This window comes from Scylla paramamosain, chromosome 28 (genome assembly GCF_035594125.1).
Source record: "Scylla paramamosain isolate STU-SP2022 chromosome 28, ASM3559412v1, whole genome shotgun sequence".
NCBI classification, from domain to species: Eukaryota; Metazoa; Arthropoda; class Malacostraca; order Decapoda; family Portunidae; genus Scylla; species Scylla paramamosain.
Genome location: NC_087178.1, coordinates 3,880,001 through 3,900,000, shown reverse-complemented (window position 1 = coordinate 3,900,000; position 20,000 = coordinate 3,880,001). Strand labels below are relative to the sequence as shown.

The 20,000-nt window shown below is 40.4% G+C and overlaps 1 long non-coding RNA gene across 1 annotated transcript in view; it reads right to left on the bottom strand.

Moving 5' to 3' along the window:
- Nucleotides 1–14,234: 14,234 nt before the first annotated feature.
- The window catches only part of LOC135114723 (uncharacterized), a 77,533-nt gene continuing 71,767 nt past the window's right edge, over nucleotides 14,235–20,000 (bottom strand). Inside the window, exon 3 of the long non-coding RNA XR_010275653.1 lies at nucleotides 14,235–15,554. This is a non-coding gene — a long non-coding RNA (uncharacterized LOC135114723). The remainder of the gene's footprint in view (nucleotides 15,555–20,000) is intronic.

The window sequence follows — 20,000 nt, the reverse complement described above, 5'->3', positions numbered from 1 at the left end:
AGAGAGTACTTTGAAGGGAGGGAGGGAGGGAGGGAGGGAGGGAGGGAATAAGGAAGGAAACCAGGAGCAGAATTACTTACAGAATTCGCGGATATATCTTCAGGATGCTAGGAATTATGTCTGTTTGCCAGGATGCGGAGAGGAGAGTGTGGGAATGAAAAAAAAAATGAAAAAAATAAATAAAATGAGAATATCGAAGAACTAAAGGGAAAAGAAGGATTATTAGTAGAAAGAAGGAAAAGGATTGATTGATTTTCTGTTCATGAACTAATAATTGAAAGAGAAAAATAGGGAATAAAATAAGTAATTGGGTAAATTTAGTAGAAAAATTGATGGGAGAGAGAGAGAGAGAGAGAGAGAGAGAGAGAGAGAGAGAGAGAGAGAGAGAGAGAGAGAGAGAGAGAGAGAGAGAGAGAGAGAAAGCTTAAAATAAGAATTAAATCTACATTTTTCTTTCATTCCCCTCGTTCTCTCTCTCTCTCTCTCTCTCTCTCTCTCTCTCTCTCTCTCTCTCTCTCTCTCTCTCTCTCTCTCTCTCTCTCTGTTATTTAATTCCATTCCTAAAAACTTATATTCTTGTCTTTTTTCTCTTCAGTCTTTTCATATTTTATTCATCATGTATTCTTTGTGTTTTTTTTTTGTTTATCCATACCTTCGTTCATCTACTTCTTGAACTTCATAAGGTTTACGCGTTCATATTTCAATTTAAATCTATAGTGTCAAGTCAAGTTATAAATATTTTTCTGTGCAATATAATATTTCTATCATCTTATTCTCTTCTTTTTTATTCCGTTCTTATTCTTTTCTTCTCTCGCTTTCATACCTCGGCTCTTTCTCTTCCTCCTCCTTAATCTCTCATCTCCTCTTTCTCCTCTTCTCATTCTTCCTTTTAGTGCCATTAACTCACGATGCTTCCCTTCTCTTTCTTCTTCCTCCTTCTCATCTTTCTACATCTCTCCTCTTTCTTTATCTCTCTCTCTCTCTCTCTCTATCTCTCTCTTTCTTTCTTTCTTCTTCTTCTTCATCCTCCTCCTCCTCCTCTTCCTGTTCCTCAATAAGTGTGGCTCCTTCCTTCGAACCTTTCATTAAAAAATTCTTCCTGCATATTAATTTCAACCAGAGAGAGAGAGAGAGAGAGAGAGAGAGAGAGAGAGAGAGAGAGAGAGAGAGAGAGAGAGAGAGAGAGAGAGAGAGAGAGAGAGAGAGAGAGAGAGAGAGAGAGAGAGAGAGAACCCTGTACTAATAAAGAAAAAAAATATCCCCATATAGAAAAAAAATAAACTGAAAATCGAAAAAAAACAATGAACATAAAAGAAAACGACAAAAAAAAATCGAAAAAAATAAAACAAAATCAAAGTGACGAGAAAAAAGAGATCAGAAGGAAAAAAATAAATAAAAAAAAACGTAAAAATTTCCTCTACACTAAAGGGCAGAAAAAAAAAAAAAAGAAAAAATAGAAAAAAAATCGATAACCAGTCAGTGCAAAAACAAAGGGGGAAAAAAATAAAGGATTCCACTTTTGTGAGGTGAAAAAAGAGATCGCGGAGTAAAGGCTTCACATTCGCGCACACAATGGAACCGTACGGCAGAGAAGACAAAACAGGTAAGGCAAAAAGAAAATAAAACAATAAAAAAAAGGAAAAGGAATAAAAAAAAAACAGGAATAACTTTCTCCCCACTGCCGCCAAACTTTTTACGTATCCTGGGAAAAAAATATATAGATGCATACAAGGAAACTGAAAAAAAAAAGTGCTGGGAACTACAATACTTTGAAATATATTAGAAAGGGGCAGGAAAAATGTCTCAGTTGATAATGACATCTTGAAATTAAGGATACAATGATAATACCAGGAAATTATGGTGAACGATGATTGAAAACGCTACATTTAGATTAATAATGTAAGAAGAGACCATGAAAATCCTCAAATTAAATGACTGAAATGAATAATGATGAAAAAAAGTAAGAAATTAAATGAAAAAAAAGGTTCTTGATGTTACACGTTAAAGATCACACACACAAAAAGATTAGACTGAAAGTACTGGATTGAATGAAGAAGAAGAAGAAGAAGAAGAAGAAGAAGAAGAAGAAGAAGAAGAAGAAGAAGAAGAAGAAGAAGAAGAAGAAGAAGAAGAAGAAGAAGAAGAAGAAGAAGAAGAAGAAGAAGAAGAAGAAGAACAACAACAACAACAAGAACAAGAAGAACAAGAACAAGAAGAACAAGAATAATAATAATAATAATAATAATAATAATAATAATAATAATAATAATAATAAGAAGAAGAAGAAGAAGAACAACAACAACAACAACAACAACAACAACAACAACACGAAAAAGAGCAAGAACAACAAGAACAACAACAAGAAAAAGAACAACAAGAACAAGAAAACAACAAGAAAAAACCGACTTCTCAGTTTTTACGTACTTTTAAAATTGGTCTTCCTGTGAACTCACGTGAAACAAGTAAATAAATACATAAAAAAAAAAAAAAGGTGAAAGCTATACAATGAGAGAATGTACACTCCTGCCTCAGCGGTTTACAGTTCACAGCACACCCAGAATACACGTGTTGTGATTATGTGTGTAGTAATTAGCACCTGTCCATTACAGTACTCATAGAAAAAAAGTAAACCAGACTCTATGGATGGAATTTCTGTTTTCTGTTTAATATTTTCTCATGCAACTATTCTGTTTCCATCTACAAATGTTTCAACTATTTCCACCTACTGATATAGTGATACTTTAACTATTTCCACTGTACTAATTCAACCAATAATTTATAAGTTTCATTTACAACTATATATAATATAGTTTATATAATATAGTTTATATAGTTTATATAATTTTCATCAACTACTACACTACATATAGCATTTTTAATTCTTCCCTACTTACAACTATATTATTTCAAACAAACTATTTCTTCCTACTACCATACTAATTAAATGGAGCTAACCACATCCACTATTATACTAAATTTATCTAATGTCACACTACCTATTACCATACCATTACCACTGAACCAGGCGTGTCAGACTCATGGGCCGCGGGACAGATGTGGCCCTCGGGATGGTCTTGAATGGCCCGCCAGGTGACATATCATTCCTCAACTCGATGCTATGACTGTCACAGTTGAGGATGTCGTGGGTGGCTGGGTGTGGTGTAACTACAGTGCGGATACTTCTGTGGTTAGCTGTGGTGCGTGGTGCGATGTAACTTTGATAGGTGGTGTTGGGCTTGGTGTGGCGTGCGGTGTGGTGCGGCTTTGTGTGGTGTGGCTGAATTCCTTGCAATAATAATTAGTGTTGTGTTTATTAAGCAAAACCAGTTTTATATGCGTAAGGTCACAACCATCTACTATTAGTAAATCAGAATGACCAATGAAGTACGTAACAAGCTTCCCTCCTGTCAGTGTGTGATTGCTATGTGACTGACGGCCCTCGAGACCAAGTGCACAACAGGCTCTGGAAATGATCTGTTTGACGCTCCTACATTAAACTTTTCACTGTGATACGAAACAATTAACAGCACCAGAAGTAATGCATGAAATCTTTATAAACATCTACAAGAAAGAAGGCGATATAAAAGAATAGATTTTGCAATTCTACCCAGTTTAAAGATTGGAGGTGGCTGTAGAACAAGTAAAGATATCTCAGGGTGATTAATAATTAAGGAAAGATGTACAAAATGGCATTCCAAAGGCTAAACAATCATCCCCAACAATTACAACATTTCTATCTACTGCTATGCTATTCTATGCATTTTATTCCTTTTATGTATCAATCTTGTTTTAAGTTCATTACCGTTTAATCATTAGTACGAATTTTTATTAATGTTTTATTATTTGTTAGTTTCAATGGTATATTTTGTAAACTTAGGAAGATATGTAACTTTATATCGACCAACAATATGCAATAACCACTACGCTGTGGAAAAATAAGCCAATTTGAATTTGAGTACTATCATACTCTCCACTGTACTGCTGAAATATTTCCACCTACACATGTCAGTGGAAACATCCCATACTTTGCATTCATAAAACACCACAACACTCCAGACTTAAATACACTGACGAGTTGTACAAAAGGGGACGTTCACACAACAAACACTTCAGCCCCTGCACTTACAACAATCATGGAAACAAAACCACTTGAGGCCTAAGAAAAAAAAAAAATAAATAAATACAAAAAAGATAAAAAAAAATGCTACTTGGGAGAAGAAAAGGAATAATGTGCGGACAGAGGTGAAAATCCACAGAAACAGCCCTCAAGTTTGACCTGTAAAAGCGTGCATTTTGTTTTTATCTGTTTCTTGTTTTCCTGGTGATCAGAACTAATGGTTGGCAAGGGACCGTTTCGTCTCCTTGGAAAAATGGGTAAGAATATTTTCATCTTTTCCTACTCCCACCTCTATTTTTCTCCTGTCTTTCTCCCTATTTTCTTTCTTTCATTTTTCTTTCCCGTAGATGTTTTCTCTTCGTTATTTTCATGCCAGTCATTCACGTTTCATTTTATTTTTTATCTGTAATTCGTCGAAAGTTCGTATTTTTTTTTTCGTTCTCTTTGTGTGTTTTCATGAATAACATTTTAAGGTAGAAGGAATTTTACTCTCTCTCTCTCTCTCTCTCTCTCTCTCTCTCTCTCTCTCTCTCTCTCTCTCTCTCTCTCTCTCTCTCTCTCTCTCTCTCTCTCTCTCTCTCTCTCTCTCTCTCTCTCTCTCTCTCTCTCTCTCTCTCTCTCTCTCTCTCTCTCTCTCTCTCAGTCGAGTTCATTTTCCATCATTTTATTTTTCATGTTTTACTTTATTTTTTATTCAATTTCTTTTACTGCTATTGCTTCTCTCTCTCTCTCTCTCTCTCTCTCTCTCTCTCTCTCTCTCTCTCTCTCTCTCTCTCTCTCTCACTTAAGTGGAAACTGTACTTAAGAGAGTGAGAGAAGTACCTTGAAAAGTATCCGAGCGAAGATAAGAGGATGGAAGGGAGGGAGGGAGGAGGAGGAGGAAGGGATATGGAGAGGGAACGCAGGAGGAGGAGGAAGGGAAGAGGTGAGAGAGACAGAGAGTGAGTGAGGGAGGAGAGAAATCGAAAATATGTACTGGTAATGAAGGAGGAAAGGAAAGTGAGGAGGTGCGGAGGAAAAGTCTAAAAAGGAGATAAGGGAGAGAGAAAAAGAAAGGAAGGAGATGGATGATGAAGGAAGGACTGGAGGAGGCTGAAGGAAAAAAAGAGAGAGAAGGGGGAAAGAGGGAAAGGGAAAGAGAGGGAAGGAAAGAAAAGGAGATGAATAATGGAGGAAGGAGAGGAGAAAGAGGGGAGAGGAAAGACAAAATAAAAGAGGAAGAAAATAAGAAAGGGAAGGAGAAACAGATGGTGAAAAAGAGGAAAAAGGAGGTGATGGAAGGAAGAGGGAAAAAAAGTTATGCTGAAGACATAAGTAAACATGTACGAAGGAAGGAAGGAAAAAATGTACGGTAAAAGAAGGAAAAGAAGGAAAAGAAAGAAAGAGTAGATAATGAAGAGAGAAGAAATAGGAAGCAAGAAAGTAGTAGTTCAAAGCGTAGAGGGAGGGAAAGAAACAGAAAAAAAATGAAGCAGGAAAGGAAGTGAAGGAAAGAAGGAAACACAAATATGCCAAGAAATATTTAGGTCAAACTTTTTATTCTTGTTTGCAAGTGAGGAAATGCAGAGAGAGAGAGAGAGAGAGAGAGAGAGAGAGAGAGAGAGAGAGAGAGAGAGAGAGAGAGAGAGAGAGAGAGAGAGAGAGAGAGAGAGAGAGAGAGAGAGAGAGAGAGAGAGAGAGAGAGAGAGAGAGAGAGAGAGAGAGAGAGAGAGAGAGAGAGAGAGAGAGAGAGAGAGAGAGAGAGAGAGAGAGAGAGAGAGAGAGAGAGAGAGAGAGAGAGAGAGAATTTCAGAAGTGGCATAAAAGACGAAGGGATGGAAAGAAAAAAGTGAAAGAAACTCAAAGAAAAAATATACAAGAACATGAGGGAACGAAAAAGCAAAGAATGTACAAAGAGAATATGAGAGAGAGAGAGAGAGAGAGAGAGAGAGAGAGAGAGAGAGAGAGAGAGAGAGAGAGAGAGAGAGAGAGAGAGAGAGAGAGAGAGAGAGAGAGAGAGAGAGAGTCATATGTAAACAAATACCACTGAAGATGACAAAGCTGCAAGAGGAGGAGGAGGAGGAGGAGGAGGAGGAGGAGGAGGAGGAGGAGGAGGAGGAGGAGGAGGAGGAGGAGGAGGAGGAGGAGGAGGAGGAGGAGGAGGAGGAGGAGGAGGAGGAGGAAGAAGAAGAGAACAAACCAGAGAGAACCAGAAGAGAAGAGAAACTTGATTGCTTTTGTCGGCTCTTTTTTTTTTCCGTCTTACGTTATCTCCCTACTTTCCTCCCTCCCTCCCTTCCCTTCTTTCCTCCACTTTTCCTTCCGCCCCTCCCTCCTTCATCATTACGCCCACCGGAGCAATGGTGAATAGGACTCCTAATGCAAGAAAACTCGGTCTTTCTATATGTGTCTTTTGATCCCGTGTGTAGCAAAACAGTATCATTCAGACCTTCTTATTTGATGTGTGTGTGTATGTGTCTGAGAGAGAGAGAGAGAGAGAGAGAGAGAGAGAGAGAGAGAGAGAGAGAGAGAGAGAGAGAGAGAGAGAGAGAGAGAGAGAGAGAGAGAGAGAGAGAGAGAGAGAGAGAGAGAGAGAGAGAGAGAGAGAGAGAGAGAGAGAGAGTTCGTAAGAATTAAAAAAAAAGAAAAAGAAATGCAAAGACAAACTAAACTAATAATCAGAAGAAAAAAAGGCAGACACACACACACACACACACACACACACACACACACACACACACACACACACACACACACACACACACACAGAGAGAGAGAGAGAGAGAGAGAGAGAGAGAGAGAGAGAGAGAGAGAGAGAGAGAGAGAGAGAGAGAGAGAGAGAGAGAGAGAGAGAGAGAGAGAGAGAGAGAGAGAGAGAGAGAGAGAGAGAGAGAGAGAGAGAGAGAGAGAGTGACATAGTGAGGCACGGGTGGTTCTGGCAAAGTGCACGACATAAAAGCCTTTGCAGGGAAAATATTAGTTTAGAGCAGGGAAATTTTACTTCACGACAAGGAGGGAATGCCAACTCCGAGGCAGGGAAATTCTGGTGACGGAAGGGAAAGTTTCTGGTGACGGGAGCGAAATCTGACCTCATGGTAGGGTGTCTTGATTGCACAGAGGAGGAGATAATGGGTCTGTATGGCAGGGAAAAAAGGAAACTTTACTCATCGACAAGGAAACTACTGAAAAATGGGTGTAATGGCAAGTGTACTAATGGGAAATGAGAAGGGAGGCTTAGGTACCTTGGAAAATATAGGATCTGATAGACGGAAAAAAAAAAAATCAAAGGAAAATATATAAACAAGCGAAAATTTGGAAATAAGAAGGGAAACTTGTGATACCTTGAAAAATATACAGATTCAGATAGACGGGGGAAAAAAAACAAGAACAAGGGAAAGATGAAAGACAAATTTAGAAATCAGAAAAAAAATGACATGAAGAATCAGGAAAAAAAAGCAAATTTAGTGATAGAAACTTAGAGAAAACGTAAAAAAATAAACCTGAAATAAAAAAAAGGCCCAGAAACCAATAGGAAAAAAAAGAAATAGAAAAATCAAAGCAAACTTAAAAAAAAAATAAGAAAAACCTAAAAAAAAAACAACACAACACAACACAACACAACACACACACACACACACACACACACACACACACACACACACACACACACACACACACACAGAAGAAAAAAAAGATGTATATACTAAACTAAAAGAGGCGATAAACCGTGAGGGAGTGAGGTGGAGAGGGTACAGAGGGCGTGGCCATGACGGGAGAACGGCAGGGGAGAGGGAGAGGGAGAGGAGAGGGTGTGAGGGGATATAAAAACGCTCCTTGGCGAATGACGTGAAGGGCATCAAGTGAAGGCAAGAAGATCTGGGTTCTTTTCGATCCTCTCCTATCATAATTTCCCTTTTTGGTTCACGGAAAGTAGATTTTCACCTCCTTTTCCCCTCTCTAGTGACTCTCCACCGTGTTCTCGAGGCTTTACCAGTCGAGCGGACGAAAGGTATGCAAAATAAAAGGAAAAGACTTAAATTTGCTTTGTCATGTGTTATTCAGAATTTCTGTTTCCTTTTCATGTTGAGTGGGCGCGCATTGCTTATTCCGTGTGTCTGTGTGTGTGTGTGTGTGTGTGTGTGTGTGTGTGTGTGTGTGTGTGTGTGTGTGTGTGTGTGTGTGTGTGTGTGTGTGTGTGTGTGTGTGTGTGTAGAGATCCAAGGTTAAAGTTACATATAGCTCAGCATATGTGTTTCTCTCTCTCTCTCTCTCTCTCTCTCTCTCTCTCTCTCTCTCTGTGTGTGTGTGTGTGTGTGTGTTATCAAGTGCCACTCTATTAATCTCGTGACAGAGGGTAATAATTTTTTTCCAGATAGTGATGGATAATTAACCACCGGAAATGGAAAAAAAAAAAAAGGTGTGCACTCAGTGATGCTCAACTGAATAACATAATTACTTGTCATGTAGACCAATTATTACTTACACACACACACACACACACACACACACACACCTATTAAACTTCTGACCGTTTATACATACATACATACATACATACATACATACACATTCCAGGATACTTGTGAATTCAGTGTTTCCGCCAGCCATTTAGCAAGCAAGGTCACAGTACTCAATGAACACCTGGCCATTACCTGTGCAGTACCTGGCTGGATGTACAAGGGGATGGTAGGAAGTAATTTCACTCTTTTTCTCACTTTTTCTTATTTATCTTTCATTTCTTTCTATTCTCTCTCTCTCTCTCTCTCTCTCTCTCTCTCTCTCTCTCTCTCTCTCTCTCTCTCTCTCTCGCGTCTCTTCCATCACATTTTTCCTTGCTTTTTTTTGCGCACAACGTTATCAGGCAATGACATATTGTTCCGTCTCTCTCTCTCTCTCTCTCTCTCTCTCTCTCTCTCTCTCTCTCTCTCTCTCTCTCTCTCTCTCTCTCTCTCTCTCTCTCTCTCAGCTACTACGTATATTATGCCACAAATAATTTCTATGATAAACTGATAACACATTTAATTTCATAACTAAGAATTTATGCGGCGATAACGACCGCTCCTCTCGTAATTCCCGCCGCAGAAATGGTGGCCGTGAAATAAACGCGATACGTGACAAACCGTGACACCGCCCGCGGAATATAAATATGAATTAGACACACTGAGTAAGTCGAAGAAAATGGCAGGTAAGGGTAAGGGAGGGCTGGGGAGGGAGGGGGGCATAAAAGTGCTATTGATTGGTGCCTCCAGGTGAAATCTACCTCTCAAAGGCATTTCAATTTCAACCTTATCAGCTGCAACACGCGTTTTTAAGTGCTCTTTCTCTCTCTCTCTCTCTCTCTCTCTCTCTCTCTCTCTCTCTCTCTCTCTCTCTCTCTCTCTCTCTCTCTCTCTCTCCCAACAATGACTTTTATATAGATTCCATTCCTTCCTTACTTCTTTCATTATTTCTCCCTCTCTCCTTTCGAATGCTCACTTTTCTTACTTCCTTCCTTCTTTTTTCTCTCCCTTCCAACTTCAGCTCCTTCCTATTTCTTCTCTTTCCCTTTTCTCCTTACTTCCGTCCTCCCTTTTCGTTTTTCCCCTCCGTTTTTCTTTTTCCTATCTCTCATTTTTCTCTTTTCTCTGCTACTCTTTCATCACTCTTCCCACTTTGCTTCTCCCATCTTTTTCTCTCCCAATGTACCTTCCCTCTCCCTCTTTTCTTTCTTTTTCCAGCTCTTCTCTTTTTTTGTGCCTTCCCTCTCTTTTTCCTCATTCTGTTTCTTTCTTAGCTCTCTTCTGTCCCTCTCCCTTCCATTCTACCTTACTTCTCTTTTTCTCCCTTCCTTCCTCTTTAGTTTTATTTTTTCTCCCGCCTTTCTCTCTTTCCTCTTTTTTCTCCCTCCCTTCCTTACCTAGTTCTGTTTCTTTTCCACTTCCTATCTTTCTCTTCTTTTCTTCTCTCTCCCTTCCTCTCTACATCCCTTCCGTCTCTCTCTCTCTCTCTCTCTCTCTCTCTCTCTCTCTCTCTCTCTCTCTCTCTCTCTCTCTCTCTCTCTCTGCCAGTTTCTACCTTGTCTCTTTTCGTGTCTTTTTTTTCTCTCCTTACCTCTTCCTTTTCCTTTCCCTTCCTCTCTGCATTCTCTCCTTTTCTCCCTTCTTTTCCTCCCCCACCTTCTCCCTTACTCTACCTTCTCTCCTTTCTTGGCTTCCTTTTCCTCGTTCACCCTTTCCTTTCCTCTCTACCTTCTCTTCTTTTCTCTTTTTATTTTCCTTCCTCTCTACTTTTTCTTCATCCCTTTCCCTTTCTTCCTACCATCTCTCCTTTTCTCTTTCTTTTCCTTCCTCTCTACTTTCTTTCCTTCCTTCCTTTTCTTCCCCTTTTCCCTTCTTTTCTACCTTTTCCTTTTCTCACTTTCTTTTCCTTCACCATCCTTTTCTTTCCCTCTGTACTTTCTCTTCTCCCTTCCTTTTCCTTCCTCTCCCTTCCCCTTCCTCTCTATCTTCATTTCTTTCCTCCTCCCTTTTCCCTCCTCTCTATCATCTCTCCTTTTCTCACTTTTTTTCCTTCACCATCCTTTTCCTTCATCTCTATTTTCTTTTCTCCCTTCCTTTTCCTCCCTCTCCATTTCTCCTCCTTTCTACCTTCTCTCCCTTCCCCATTCCCTCTCCAAACACGAACCTTCACAGTCAATACAAGGGTGACGACTTTCCTCAGGTAACGCCCAGGTGAGTGGGAGCGAGGGACCATTAAGTGAACGCAGGGAGGTCACGCAGGTATCGGATAGGTTTATTTTCGGTCACGAAGGCAAACGGTTCTCACTGCAGGTCGCCGAGGTCAAGAAAGCAAGTCAAACGTTTATATATATCAGGGTTTTACATTGGGTCACGCTGGTATCTTGATGAGGTCACGTGTGCATTCAGATGTCAGGTCAGATGTTGTCAGGTTAGGTCAGGTTAGGTTAGCTTTGGTTTAGTCTGGTTAGGTTAGTTTTGGTTAGTTTAGGTCAGGTTGAGTTACGTTAGGTTAGGTCATTTAAGATTAGGTTAGGTTAAGTCAGGTTAGGTAAGGTCAGGTTAGGTTAGGTCAGATTATGATAGTGAAGTAAGATTAATGTGACAAAGACGAAAGGGAGAGTGTCAGTTTGAGGAAGGAATAAAGAAAATGAAAGAAGGGAAGAAAAGGATAAGAGAGGAGGAGGGGAAAATTAGAGGATAAGGCAAGAAAGAGGATAAGGAGAGGGTAAGACGATAAGAGGAGAAGAAAATGGAGGAATAAGATAAAGCAGAGAACAAAGAAGGAGCAAGAGACAAGTGAGAAAAAAAATTGAATGAGGCAGGCAAGGAGAGGGTAAAAGAAGAGAAGAGAAAGAAAAGACGAGGAGATAAGAGAAAGAACAAAACAAGAAAGGACAAGAGAGGAATGGTGATGAAGACATGAGAGAATAAGAGGAGAAAGAAGAAAATAAAGTTTGGGGAAGAAAAAGGGGAATAAGAAAAAAAAAAAACGAAAAGGAGACAAAAAAGACGAAGTGATAAAAGGAGAAAAATAAAAACATCTGAAGAAGTAGGACAGGAAAGAGAGGACAAGGAGACGGATAAAGAGAAAGGAGAAAGAATACACAAACAAAGCAAATACTGAGGAACAAGGAGAAATGGAGGTAAAGAGGAACAAGATGAAGGATAATAAAGATATGTAGGAGGCAGCTTGATGAAAGGAGGAAAAGAAAGAACAGTGGGAGGTAAGGAGGGAACCTGGAAGGAGGTAAGTAGGGAGACAAGAAAAAAGGAAGTACGAAGAAAAGAGGAAATTAGAGGAAGAAAGAGAGAGACACGTACAGAAAATGGAGTAAAGTTAGAGAGAGAGAGAGAGAGAGAGAGAGAGAGAGAGAGAGAGAGAGAGAGAGAGAGAGAGAGAGAGAGAGAGAGAGAGAGAGAGAGAGAGAGAGAGAGAGAGAACAGAGGGATGAAGAAGGAATAAATGGAGGGAGGAAAAGAAGAGAGAACATGAAAAGACAAAATGAGAAGAGAAAAAAATATAATAAAAGGAAAGAAAAGTATTAAACCGTGGTAATAAGGATGTTTTCGAGGAAGCGAAGGAGGAGGAGGAGGAGGAGGAGGAGGAGGAGGAGGAGGAGGAGGAGGAGGAGGAGGAGGAGGAGGAAGACGAATAAGCTTATATAAAAGAATGAAACTCCAGAAAGAACATCGTTCCCTCATATCAAATATCGTTATTAGTGTGTGTGTGTGTGTGTGTGTGTGTGTGTGTGTGTGTGTGTGTGTGTGTGTGTGTGTGTGTGTGTGTGTGTGTGTGTGTGTGTGTGTGTGTGTGTGTGTGTGTGTGTGTGTGTGTGTGTGTGTGTGTGTGTGTGTGTGTGTGTGTGTGTGTGTGTGTGTGTGTGTGCAACTGAATTTCTTCCTGGTCGCGAAATATTGTCCTTATTACTTGGTCTTTTTTTTTTCTTTCCTTTCCTTCTTGCTATCATCATTACCGTTACATTTCCTCGTCATTAATACCAGCGATGATGACAGCAGTAATTACAATGCTGGCAGAGTTATTCCTCATTATCCCTCCCTTCCTTCATCCTCACTATCTTATATCTGCCTTTCACTATTATAAAAAATGAATTGCTTGTACCGCCATCCCTCCCTCACCACTACAATAACTAACCCGACCTTACTAACAACCAAATTCCCTTTAGTTCGATCTACTAATTACCATACAGACAGCCCTTACCTCTCCGCTTCAGTAACACCTGGCTGACATCTTAATTGGCACTGATGTTACCTGCCAGACAGTGACCAGGTGACCGTGACTTCACCTGGGTTACTTGCGCCTTAATTAATGAGGGTGCGGGTTGTCTTTTACATCACCTCTTATAAAATTTACAACAAAGCGCAGAGTTTCATTTTTTTTTTTTTTACTTACATTGTTAATTACGTAACGTCTAGTGAAATTTGCGAGACATTTTTTCTTTATTATTTGCGTTACTTTTCGAGTCTTGAGTGGTGAGTAAAGTTATAAGAAAATAATAAGGTAACAAATTAATGATAAAATAGAAATAACTCATTGCATATTGGAAGTGGAGAGAGTAGATTAAGGAGAAGCACGACTAAGATATTTTGGACGCGTGATAAGGAGAAAAGAGGATGAACCAGTGAGGAAGGCAATGATGGTGGAGGTTAGTGGTAGAAGGAGCGTTGGGAGACAGAGAATAAGATGGAGAGACGTAACAAGGAGTGATATGAACAAGCTGAGAGTGTAAAGAGATGATGCAATGGATAGAAACAGATGGAGAAGGGTAACTCGAGCGGCTGACCCTGCAATACAGCGGGTTTAAGTTCGTATGAAGAAGAAGAAGAAGAAGAAGAGTAGATTAAGGTAATATAGAATGAAATGCAAAAGAGTAAAGTAGAAAGTGGAATAGAGTAGCAAAGGCAGCGCACAAAGAGCTAAGAAGACTAAGAACAGAGTAGAGTGGAGTAGAAAGTACCAGCTCCTGCCTGCGCACTCTCAAAGAAAACGAATCTTCTTAATGGTACTCGGGAGGGCTTAAAAAAGAAAGAAAAAAAGAAAAGTACCGATCAGATTCCCTACTCTCTCTCTCTCTCTCTCTCTCTCTCTCTCTAGCAATCTGTACCTTCACGGAGCAAGTCTAAATCCATTAACACTACACACTGCCAGACTCAAGACTTGCCAGGACACTCAAACTTCTCGTCGTCTTGTCTCTGCTGTTTCTTGAGAGATCTGGTGGAAGTTATTGGTGTTTTCAAGGATGTTTGTCAAGATGCTAGTCATAGTTGGAGGGTTCTGGATTATTACTAGAAAAGAAGAAAAGATAAAAAATAATCTAAGTAATATATTTTTTTTATAGGTTAATAGTGGGAGTGTTCATGATTCTAGTGATAGTTTGAAAAGGATTCTGTATTATTACGACAGAAAAGTGAGAATCCGTCTAATCTAGTGAAGGTTTAACAAGAATTCTGCATCATTATTAGAGCAAAAACAGCCGTGAGATTCAAACTAAAAATTTATAAGTTATCATGATTATTTTCACGATTCTAGTGAAACTTTAACAAGAATTCTGTGTCATTATTAGAACAAAAGCCATGAGAATCAAACTTATCATGTATGTAAGTCATTTATTTATTTATTTTTTCATGATTCTATTGCAAGTTTAACAAGGATTCTGTCTCATTATTAAAACAACCTTGAGAATCAAACAAATCACTTCTAAGTTAATGTTTTTTTAAGATTTGAGTGAAAATTTAACAAAGATTCTGCATCATTATTTGAATAAAAAACGCCCGTGACAATTTAGCTAATCGTCTGTGTGGCTTTTGAAAATAGTCCTAACGAGAGAAGCGAGTTTAAGAATCAGCGTCCGTCAGTTGTATCTTTCAGGAGGAATTAAATATGACCTTCAGGAATGACTTGGTGTCGAGGACAGAGAAAAGCGTGCGTGTCAGCTAATAAAGAAAGAGCAGGTGTAAACTGCGACTGAAATCACCACCTGTACCTTAAATGCCTCAGGTGCTAATGGAGGTGACTGAAGGTGATGATCGAGCGAGTGACGAAAATTGTACATCGCTGATACGAAGAAAGAAAGGAAGAAAAAATAAATGAATACGTTAGCTTTGTCTTCGATTACGTACTGTTACCATCAGAGTGAGGTGTGAGTTACGTGCATATATATTTGACAGGTATTAATCTCTCTCTCTCTCTCTCTCTCTCTCTCTCTCTCTCTCTCTCTCTCTCTCTCTCTCTCTCTGTGTCCCCTCCTTCACGCACACACGCACACACTATCCCACCCACGCCACTAGCACCACGCCACTTACCACTTAGCACTAACCACGAAGCTAGGCACGCCCCACTTACTCCGGCGGTGTTATGGAGCCATTCCGAGGCAAATTATGGGGTGGAGGCGTGCGGGCGGACGAAGAATTGGAAAGCAGTTTGAGTGTGTTCTTGGCGCGCGATAGGAAGGCAAGGGAGAGTCAGGGAACGGAACTGACTCATGCATCCAAACAAATAACACACACACACACACACACACACACACACACACACACACACACACACACACACACACATACTCTCTCTCTCTCTCTCTCTCTCTCTCTCTCTCTCTCTCTCTCTCTCTCTCTCTCTCTCTCTCTCTCTCAGTGCAATCTTTTACCACCAACACATCTTCTTCAAGGTCATAATTCCTCCTCCGTGCATCATTCTGTCACGCCTTTCCATCCCTTTCCACCTCCTCCTCCTCCTCCTCCTCCTCCTGCTCTTTAATCTCACAAGCACTCTTTCCACTCTCTCCCATCACTCCATCCCTCTTCCCGCCGCCGCCTCCCTCCCCCTCTCGCTGCACCTGCATCCCTGTATTTCTTGGCCCTTCCTCCGGTAATCTGATTCCAGTACCTCTTCCTGCTACCAGTATTCTATTAATTCGGATCCGATTTCGGTGTAGCATCCATCTCTGTTGATGAGAAAAGTTACGTGAGCAGAGTAATGAGAGAGAGAGAGAGAGAGAGAGAGAGAGAGAGAGAGAGAGAGAGAGAGAGAGAGAGAGAGAGAGAGAGAGAGAGAGAGAGAGAGAGAGAGAGAGAGAGAGAGAGAGAGAGAGATTCATTGTTACCCTCGAATGATTTATTTGGTTTCTCTTCTATTTTTTTTTGCATGTTCGTAAACACTTGACGTTATTTATGTGCTCTCTCTCTCTCTCTCTCTCTCTCTCTCTCTCTCTCTCTCTCTCTCTCTCTCTAATGACCACATCTTGTACCTTTCACTCTCGGATGATTTATCGGTTCAGTTCTTTGCATATTTTTCATGACGTCACCTCTCTCTCTCTCTCTCTCTCTCTCTCTCTCTCTCTCTCTCTCTCTCTCTCTCTCTCTCTCTCTCTCTCTCTCTCTCTCTCAGTACACCTCCCACACACTGGCGGGCATTAACCTTACCTCACCTGCTCACCAGCCCACACCCTTCACTCATTCATTCCTGCACGCCAATGGTAAGCAGGAGTAAGGTGATATGTTCCTGCTGTAACAATAAAAAGAAATCGACTGACGCCATAAATCTTTGCTCCTCTGTGTCAGGATATGTCTTTCTTAGCTGCCTTGACACACAACCACACACACACACACACACACACACACACACACAAATATCACACATACACATCAATAATATGCAAAGAACAGTATGTCATGATCTAAAGTAATATAATACTGTTCTATACTTTTCTATATTGGTACAGTAGTAGTAGTAGTAGTAGTAGTAGTAGTAGTAGTAGCAGAAACAGTAAAAATATAAGTGATAAAAACAATAACGATCCTAATACTTATAGTAATATCAACACCACCACCACCATCACTATCACCAACCACCACAACAACCACAACAACCACAGCAACCACAAACAATACCACCCTCTACAACGACCACCAACAAAAACCACAACAACTACAAACAATAACACCACGACAAACAACCACAACCACAACCACAACAACCACAACCACAACAACCACAACACCACCACGAACAACCACAACCAAAAAACACATAATTCCAAGGAGCCTGTACCACCAAAAATTTGCAAGGGAACACGTGCAGTGACAGACAGACTCACGACACATTTGCATAATCACATCGCGGCCGTATCACGCACAAATTACCATTTCACACAGGTGACAGACGCTCAAAATCACTCTGTATTTACGGTCAGATTCCCTCACCTGTCCGTTAATTAGCGTCACATGAGTTCGGTTGTCAGGTATAGGTAGGGAGGAGGAGGAGGAGGAGGAGGAGGAGGAGGAGGAGGAGGACTGAGCTCGCTTGCTGTCTGTGTGTATACGTGTGTGCGCTCGCCCGTGTATATGTAGTGATGAACGTACGATGATGAGTAAATATAACAACATAAACAGCAGTAAAAGCAAGTAAAATGGAACTTAGTGGTCTCTATGGGCCGACCCTGCACTCCCCTACACACTGAAAGCTTGCCATCTGATTTACATATGGGGACTAGAGAGAACCGGAAGGCCGCCTCAGTGTGGGCCAGGCTAACGGAAAATGATGGCAATATAGAAAATGGCCCGAATGGTGTGAATGTAAAGAGGGGAGGAGAAGGGAGAGGCGGGGAAGGACACAGCGGCAAGGAGAGTAGTTAGGATGGGAAACACGAGGGAGAGGAGAAAAGGGGAGAAGAGGGGAAAGGAAAATAGAGTGAGGGGAAAGAGCGGAGTGGAGTGGAGTGGAGTGGAGTGGGGCAGACGTACAGATGGTTTGGGTGGATGAGGGAGATTGGAGAGCGAGGGGGAATGGAAAAGAGTACGTACATTGGGAAATAAATTGGTACGTAGTGGAATAGTTACGTACACAAGAGTTTAATTGAAAGTACCAAGGGTTGTTTTAGTGTGACAGTCATCGTTAAATACACTTAGATGGCTTTAAATGCAGGTAATATATATGTATGTGGATAAATGGGAATGCAATCACGCCAAATGCCGCTGTCAGACGTTAATGGAAGTCAAAGGGAATCAAAATAGTAAGCAAATAGCAACATGAAGGATAGGAGAGAGAGAGAGAGAGAAAAAAAAAAAGAAAAAGAAAAAAAGCTCCCCTCGTAAAAGAAAGAAAAAAAGTAGCAAATTAATACAGCTGAACAAAAACAGCAACAAACAAACAAACAAACAACAAACAATAATAAACGGAAGCAATCTAAAGGCAAATATGGAAGGTTATAACACTCCCGATAGCAATACAGACAACAAGCTTTTCGAGGATCTGGCGACCGCGCACCGGAGAGGACGTGACGCATCTACAGGTCCCGGAAAGCACAGCAGGCGGGGCAGACGGAGCAGAGAGCAGCGGCCAGGCGAACTAATGGGCAGCGGGAGCATGAAGGGAGCAGCGCCTCTCTCACGGCCCCCACAGCGAAACTGACACAGTCGTGCTCTCGTTACATATTCAAGACTACTGGGGCGTGTGATGGACAGTGATCAGGTGAGGGTGTTATTAGTGGTGGTAGTGGTGGTGGTGGTGCTGATGGCTGTTAACTGTGCTAGTAGTTGTGATGTATTAATGATGTTGCTGCTGCTGCTACTACTACTACTACTACTACTACTACTACTACTACTACTACTACTACTGCTGCTGCTGCTACTACTGCTGCTGCTGCTGCTGCTGCCTACAACTACTACTACTTAAGAGATTCTCGTGGTAGTAGTTGTGATGATAATAGTGGTGGTAGTAATTGTTGTTATTAGTGCTGGTGGTGGTGGTGATGTACTGCTGCTGCTGCTACTACTACTACTACTACTACCACTACTACTACTACTACTACTACTACTACTACTACTGCTACTACGACTACTACGACTACTGCTGCAGCTATTACTTAAGAGATGCTAGTTGCTAATATAACTGCTAAATCATATCACTATCATATTACTAGCATCACCACCACCAGCACCATCACCACCACTACTACAGTTACTTAAAAGGCAGGAGATGAGAGAGGGTCGGGCTCTCCTGCACCAGAACAAAGAAGAGAAATAAGATATTTTCTCTCCTCTATAATTTTTTGATTTTGACAATTCCTTCTTCCCCCTTTTATTACGCACTATTTTCTGCTGCTTTCTCGAACTCCGTCTCTCACGTCCGGGGAAGGAAGACACGATGAATAAATTATATGTGCTAATGTGCAAGTGTTGTTATTATCAGGTAAATGTGTAATAGAGAAGGAATTATGGGACGTGTATTGCTGAGTCTTCGCTATAGTGTTGCTGTCTTTATTCTTTTTATGACGATTATTATTATTATTATTATTATTATTATTATTATTATTATTATTATTATTATTATTATTATTATTATTATCTTCAAGTTATATTGGACGAAAGTTTGGTTCTCTTTTATTTTATCATCGAACCAATATTTCCGTGCGTATTTTTCTTTACATTCTAGATATATACATTCTCTCTCTCTCTCTCTCTCTCTCTCTCTCTCTCTCTCTCTCTCTCTCTCTCTCTCTCTCTCTCTCTCTAGACTGGAAAAATACGCCTTTCGCATTTCCAGGTTAAAATTTCGCTTCTTCGTTGCGCACTTTTTATTCATTATCCCTTCATGGCCTTCATACTTTGATATTCTGTTATTTTCCGGTAATTACAAGTTTTCACGGAAGGCTAAATATTTGTTTTCACCTCAGGAAGTGAAGATAGTTTCCTTTTTTTCTTTTTACTTTCATTAACTTATTAAAACTAAAAAAGAACACAAAGGTATTATCTGAAATTTTTGAGAATTCCTGTTTTCGTGTGCATTATACTACATTCTTGGTATAATCTCTCTCTCTCTCTCTCTCTCTCTCTCTCTCTCTCTCTCTCTCTCTCTCTCTCTCTCTCTCTCGGGATGTCGTGATCTCCAGATACAAATTACCATAATGAGCGACTGAGAACGATTTGTAACTCTTGCTATCCCAAATTAAGAGAAATTTTGGAGCTGTTTCTCTACCTTTGCTTTACGTCTTTGTTTTGTGAGAGAGAGAGAGAGAGAGAGAGAGAGAGAGAGAGAGAGAGAGAGAGAGAGAGAGAGAGAGAGAGAGAGAGAGAGAGAGAGAGAGAGAGAGAGAGAGAGAGAGAGTTATCAACCTTTCTTTAAATAACTTGCCTAATAACTTAATGTTTAATCTTTACCTTGATTACATGTGATCCATATTTTCCCCTTCGAGATACGCAACAATAACCGCGCGTCTCTTTTAACGATATAAATAACCTAGGCAAACAAACCAAGAGCGAATAAGAAAGCTCAAAATGGCCATCAGTCTTAAGAAAAAGGTCGCTGTACTAAATTAACTCGATCTAACGCGATTACCTTTGACCTTTCACTTGCCCCCCGTAAATAAGCAGGTTCCTCGGTTCACCTGCGC